The sequence below is a fragment of the Microtus ochrogaster genome, unplaced genomic scaffold, assembly GCF_000317375.1.
Source record: "Microtus ochrogaster isolate Prairie Vole_2 unplaced genomic scaffold, MicOch1.0 UNK9, whole genome shotgun sequence".
Classification (NCBI taxonomy): domain Eukaryota; kingdom Metazoa; phylum Chordata; class Mammalia; order Rodentia; family Cricetidae; genus Microtus; species Microtus ochrogaster.
Window position 1 is genome coordinate 1,736,468 of NW_004949107.1, and position 7,735 is coordinate 1,744,202.

Here is a 7,735-nt window from a genome sequence, read left to right on the forward strand (position 1 = left end):
GTGCGCCACCACAGCATTGCTGACTCAACTATCTGCTTGGGTTCTATGTTGCATTCCTTTGAGGTGGCCATATATATATATAAATACTTTGTTTCATATGTGCTTAAACAAACTCTGAATTTCACAATAGTATTCCAAAAAAATCTAAATATCTCATTATCAATTATGTATTTATTGGCAGTTTAAATAATAAAATTTAAATACATCAGATTAAAAATTATCATTTCAAATAATTTTATATTCATATCATATTCTAAAGTTCATACATATCCCAGATGTCATGTTTGTGTGGAAGTGAGGATTAGTCCCTCAGAAATTATAGAATTGGATTTGAACCTTCATATAATAAAATATATGAGAAACTAAAAAATGGAATATTTTTTATTCCATGTGAGCATGAGCTGAAGAATATAAGATATTAGCTAGAACAGGTAATAGGGGTACTATTATAGTCAAGGACTGTGCCAGAAACTCAAACCTATCAAATGCAGCATCAAAACAGTGTGGGGGCTACTTCATATTACTACTCCGAAATGCATGCTCTACACCTTTTGCTATTTGCTTTTCCAAAATTAACATATATAGTACAAAATGTCATGTAGGCAAACTCAACTACAAATATTATCATCTTTATGGAAAAAATTCACAAAAACAAAAAAGCAAAAGAGGAAAAATTAAGCTGAAATAATATGTAGTAGTATTACAAAAACATTACCACAGAAACAGAAAAATGATGAAGGAAATAAACACGTACATAATTTTCAGAGTTTATATTAATCTAATCAATCTTTAGGGTAAATTTAAATAATATGAATTCTAGACACATGTATTTAAATTATACAAATGAATGAATTATTAGTAAGAAAATAACAAACTCAAACATTACATATTCAACTTAATGTTGAGCAGTATGCAAATTGTGGTGAACTATTCTAAATGTTTCATAGTCATTAATAGCCATAGTCATCTAAAATACCCTGCAAAGCCGGGCGGTGGTGGCGCTCGCCTTTAATCCCAGCACTCGGGAGGTAGAGACAGGTTCGAGACCAGCCTGGTCTACAGAGCTAGTTCCAGGACAGGCTCCAAAGCCAAAGAGAAACCCTGTCTCGAAAAACCAAAAAAAAATAATAATAATAATAAAAAATAAAATAAAATAAAATAAAATACCCTGCAAAATATTTTCACCCACATATGCATGTATGTACAGATGTGTATGTCAGAATCCGCTCTAGCGGGATTAAGGTCCCAAACAAAAGGTGTGGAGTCTAGCATGAGGGGAAGTGGCTAACATGATCTGAGGAGGAATCAGGATGGCTGTCACTTTACTGAAAATTGACCGCAACTTTTAGAGTGCATAATTGCATAAAGGATTAAGTGGGTAAGAGAAAGTGGTTTTGTGAGCTAGGGTGTGGCTTGTGAATAGGGCTTGAGGGAGACAGCATTGACTCTGAAAAGCAAGCACCACCGTGATATGTTAAGGGAGGACCACATATTCCTCTTGCCAGAGATAAAGGGAATGATGCCTTTGGCAGCAAGCAGGAACTTTCTTCATGACCCTGAAGAAATTGGGGTTTTCGTTTAAATGCCTGACCTTAAAAAAAGACTTTCTTGGGTGACCAGACACACCATTAAAGAATATGGTCTTTTGTGTGGGTAGTTTATCTAATAGCTAAAGCTTAAAGTAAACAAAGACGAAGCTATACAAATATTAGTTTGAACCTGAGTAGACCTTAGGGAATTTATAAATCTTGATTATAAAATATACCTTATTTTCAAAAGTAATCAAATATTTATCAAATATGCCCTATTTATCAAGCCATATATTACTTATCCAAATTTTCTGGCATCTTGGTGTTAACTTATGTGGGAGTATGCAGATTTATTATGCTATATTGTTCTGTGGTGGCAGGGAAATTTTTTTTCCAAAGAATTATTTTTTTTAAAGATTCTTTTATTGTATACATCTTTATCCTCCACTGAAGCTCACACAAAATATCCCAAGGGAAAAGGCTTGAGGGAACTTCCATATCTCATAGTAAGAATCATTAAAACTGAAAGCAAAAAGATATTGGAGAATGGTAATTCACAATGTCAAAGTGCTGAAATTTTGTTCAGGACTAATGATTCACCATGAGGTCCATGACATGTGCACTTGTGTACTGTGTCTGTATACATCTGAGTATGCATATGCATGTATACTTGTTAGGGGTCAGTACATATATTTACACATACGCTGTGGAAACCAAAAGGAGATTTTGAGTGTCTCTTGCTCTGTTTCTCAGCCTTATTGTATTGAGGTGAAAACTCACTGAATCTAGAGTTTGATGTTTGGCATTTCAGAGAGACAGTTGGGGTCAAAAGTCTCACAAAATTCAGCTGTAGTATTCATGCCTTTTCCCATCCCTCAGCACTGAGTTAGAGATGGGAACATTACTCCTAGATTTTTAAGTGAGTACCAGGATCTGGAGAGTTAAGAAAAAAGAAAACCCAGCAAGAAACTCATGACTGCTACAGGGATTTAACGCAGTCAAGGGAAGCTATGGGAGGGTTTGATCATAAGAAGGAAGTGAGAGCTTTGGTGGATAGAATTGACTTAATATGGCATGTTAATTAGGTTGATAAAGTATGACAGCAATTGACAGGGCGTGAGAGAAGGGGAAAACGTTAAGATGGGTTTGTTTTAACCACTGAAAGACAAATGTGGTAAGATCTGTGGTGTAGTGGAGTTCCTAGGGAGATTCTGGAAGGCAATAGAGTCTAAAAGGCACTTTTCTCAACACTGGAGGAGGTGCTTGAGATCCTTGCTACATGCACTGCCATGGAAAAAAAGTGACCTTTTAGAGTCAGAATCCATTACAACTGCTCCATGAATGAGTGGCCAAGGTTACTTGCAAAAGTAGTCCATTGTGAGCACCAGGGGCCATATAATGAGTACAGATATTTTAGTACCCTATTGATGTGCTTCATTCTTGGGCTTTTTTTTTTTTTTTGGTGACTTTTAGAAAGGAATACATCTTTACACATTGTAAATCAAAAAGAAAGGGAACTACGTACATCAAGTGGGTGGATGCAAAGGTAGAGAGTTCCAAGAAAAAAGGATTGCCTTCATCCTACGTGTAGGCAATTATGTTCTTCAGAGGGTGTACTGTGTAAATTGCTTTCTAAAACAAAATTAAAACAAAACAAAACAAAACAAGAACCAACCAAAGAAAAAGTTAACCAGTCAAACAACAACAACAAAAAGAGTAACAAAAATGTATATTGAAGGCAGAAATACTTTTCCCAGCCAGAGCCCTTAAAGTAACCAGATACGACACATGGGCAGGCAATAGCAATAGAGATGGTTTAATTTCTATTATAGTCTCAAAGCTAATTCTAGTGACTACCATAAATGGCAACAGGTCAAAGTGTGCGTTTGTTCACTTAGGTTACAGGCTACGAGAAGCATCCTTATCCAATAAACACTCAACTAATTTTGGGTAATGAGATGACCAGAGGTTCCATGGCAGTACCCCATAACAGGGCAAAATGATTAATGAGGAATTACAGTAAGTTATAGAAGGAGTTAAATAAAGTAATGTATCCTTTCTATAATACTAAATTGGTAATTATTTAGAATGTTAGATTATAGGCCCTCATTGATCCTGTCCACACTCTGTGAAAGATTTTCATAATATAGCACTAATCCCTGATTAGTTTAAAGATTTGGTAAAGTACCTGAAAGGATAATAAAATCAACATTGGAGAGCTTGAAGGCTATATTCTGCAATGCTGGAAAATGCATGTCCTAAAGTCAGAAAGATGTTTAATATAATCCTAAGGCTATGAATGAATTGTGTTACTATAAATTGTTGAACATAGGATTTCTGAGGCACAGTGCGCACCCCCAAATATATACAGATGTATAGGCTATTACATCTCCTGTTAATTGTGTATCGGCCTTATATAGGAAGACCATATTGATGAAGACATTATCTGCCTCAGGGCAAGGGGTCAGGGGGAAAAAAGTTCAAAATTAATGGAAGTTTCTTCACTGTTGGCTAGGTTTTGTAGTATAGGAAGGTGCTATGCAAATTTGGGGGAAGCATTTTCACAAATACACTCATATGCTACAGGATTAAAATCAGATAATATGTATTCATGGGAACAGTAATGCTATAATTTCAATGGTGCAACCAACTACTTTCTAATTGCATTGAGCTCTGTTTTAGGGAAGTGAACTGATATCTGGCACTGTAAGTCAGAGCAAAAATCTATTGCTAGGGAGTTCACAGGCCCTAGTCAGGATTCCAGTACTGCTGCTTTGATGAATGGATACATTGTGCCTGCCAAACTACCTTCTAAATATTTATATTTATGCCCATAGAGTATAGGGGATATCAGTCTTGATTACAAGAGAAACCTTTTTATAGAGGGTGGAGGTTGCTACAGAAGACTCAAAACTGGTTAAGCTCATGACAATAAGGATGTTGTTTGTGGTATGTTGGGATAATGTTGAGAAAAGGATTATGTGTTTATCAATCATTCCAATGCCCAAAGAACAACAATGGGGAATAGGTGCAACAATAAAGCATCTTCAGAAAGGCGTCAAATACTAGAATAAAACATTCTTCTCTAAATCTAATGTGACCATTGACTATCATAGACGAGAAGTTACCTTGGCCAAGAAACTGTGATATTGAAGTAATATTCTTATCATTTCTAAAAAATTCTCCTGAATATGAAGTAGGGATGTAGCTCAATGTTAAAGAGCCTGCCTTTAACAGGGAAGGGAATTGTGTTTGATTCCCTTCCCTGAAAAGATGACTTATAAATTTTGTATTGTTTTTTTGAGTTATATTTGGCCAGAAGTAAAATTTAAGCAAATGTTATATATCTTGTTGTTTGGAAATTTATTTCTACTTCTGCAGGTACATTCTTCAATGTTTAGTTTGAATGTAAGAATGTAGCAATTACTCTTTGTTCATAATATGGAAAGTCATAACCCCCAAGACTGGGTTTGATATGTAGTGTAGCTTAACAAATCTGAAAGCAAATACATATTCCAAAGGGGGGAAAACACACCAGAAAATATACTCTGAAGCAGAAATGTTGACAAAGTTTTCTGTCCTGCCAAGTCCTGCAGCCATTCAGTTCCAAAGAAACACTCAGAGGCTTTCATTAATCATAAACTGGTTAGGTTATTAGCTCAGGCTTTCTTATTAACTAATTCTTACGTACTAATCTTACTTTAACCCATAATTCTTCTCTGTGTTAGTCACATGGATTGGTACCTTTTATCAATGAGGCATTTTCATCTTGCTTCCTTTTGGTCTGGGTGACAGCTGCAGACTGAGCCTTTCCTCTTTCCAGAATTCTCCTGTTCTGGTTGCCCTGCCTATGCTTCCTGCCTGACTACTGGCCAATCAGCACTTTATTAAACCAACACAGAAATGACATTTTTATTCAGTTATGCAAATTTAAAAGAAATATACCACACATACCAAAGTACAAAATCTAAAAAATGCCACTTTGCAAAATAAACATGCATGTGGGACATTATGCTGATGAAAAATCATCAATCATGAATCTGGCCCATTGTTTTCAGAAGCAGAGCAAAAGGTATCATCATGGTTTTGATGTGAATAAAATTTCTGCGAAGTTTTGTATGTTTCAGTTGATTCACTCCAAGAAGTAACAACTAGAGGAAAAAGTTAAGAATAAAATACAGTTATATAAACAACAGTGAACCATTAGGCATTTTCTGAATGAAGAGGTTCACATAAATAAGAGCAGTATTCAGTAGTTGATACTTGAGATCTAGAATTGTAGACCCCCTTAATGACACTAAACTGGTAACTGTAAGGACAAGATTGTGACTGGGTGACTGAGTAAGAAAACTGAGGAACATTTATAGGTAGAGGTTGTTCTTAGAGTTGTAAGAATAAAGATTTCCATAGGGTATAGAAAGGAAAAAATTTTGATGTGCAGAAAGTAACTAAGATTATGGCAGCAGAAAGCTCCAGGACAAAACAATGGAATAAATTTATTGATGACCCTACACGGGCCACACTTTCTTGTTTAATGAGAGCCACATCCTTATGTTTTTTTTTTTCCTACATGGGAGTTACACAGGGAACCTCAAGAAGTAATCAATTTTCAGAATAATAGTGCTAAGAAGAAACAAGGTAAACTGTCAACTTTATAAAACAAATAAAGGCATATTATATATCATTTGACAAGGTATTATTAAAATCTAAGCCCATTAAAAGATCAAAAATCATGATTTAAAGAAGTCAGAAATGTTGTTACTAGTATTTTGTCATAATTTGTTTTGTTTATATTTGATTTTTTTCATATAATATAGTTTATCATTATCTTTCTCCACCCCAGTTCTTTCCATATCATCTCAACCTCCTTATGTAACCAACTTCTTTTCTCTCTTTTCATTTCTTTCTCCCTCTCTTTATAAGAGGTTATCAAAATAGCAACCAATAAGTGAAACCAGTAAGATTAAATAAATAAAAAGAGAAACAAAACAAATAAAGGATTCAATACATGGAGTCTGTTTTGTATTTGCCAGCTACTGCTGAATATTAAGCCTGCCCTGGAGTGCGGTTGATATAATTGGACAAAATCAATTTTCCTTTTCCCAGAAGGTATTAATTTTAAATAGCTTCTTCGATTAAGGTTGGGAATTTGTGTCTAATTTCCCTTCTCATTGCTGGGATTTTGTCAGGTTTAAATCTATGCAGGCCTTGTGAATGTTATCACAAGCTCTTTGGATTCAAGTGTGTAATAGTCATGCTATAGCTGGAAGACTACTTTCTATGAGTCATCAACAACCTGTGACTCTTACAGTCTTTCAACCTCTTTTGAATAGATCGATGGGTTCCAGGGGAATGGTATTATGAAGGTATTTCACTAAGGACAGAGTAATCAAAGTCTTTCACATGCTGTACATTGTAAAATTAAGAGTCCCTGTGTTAAATACAATTTACTGAATAGAAAAGTTTCTTTGATGAGTTCTAAACAATACACTAATCTATTGATATAGCAGTATGTCATTAGGATGCATTTTATTGTCCTGTTGCATTAGCAGATTAATTGCAGCAGATTCTTTCCGAAGAAACATGACCTAACTGGTCTCAGGATCTTGGCTATTTTATCAATGTCAGATATGGGTTCCATACCATGGAATGGACCTTAAAGCCAAGAAAAAATGCTGATTGTTCCCATAAAATTTGAGCCACAATTGCCACACTAGATCTTACAGGTAGTTTGCTGTTGTAATTTTGCAAGATTTTTACCTGTGTAATATCGATGATTACTTTCATCCTCTGGTAACATGAAAAATAACTTCCAGCACCATTAATGCTAGTCAGCCAGAAAAGCTTTTAGTTGAGCATCAGTTCCAATTCTCCATGTTTGGTGACAGAACTACATGCCGTCTTCAGCAATAAGCCCTTCCATCAGACTGTAGAGGGTAACCAACAGTTTTGGCAATAGCCTATGATTTTTGGTTGTGTCTGTAGGACACTTTGGGTAATGACTCAACAAGATGTAGCCAAATCCTATCATTGGAAGTTTTATTGGTGGCATAAAATGGTTAGTTGTGGCATTGTCTTTTCCAGTTACTCTATCTAGATTCATTATATATATATATATATATATATATATATATATATATATATACTCTAAGATGTATATATATATATTTGGATGTTTCTATAGTACTATGTTTCTATATGGCTTT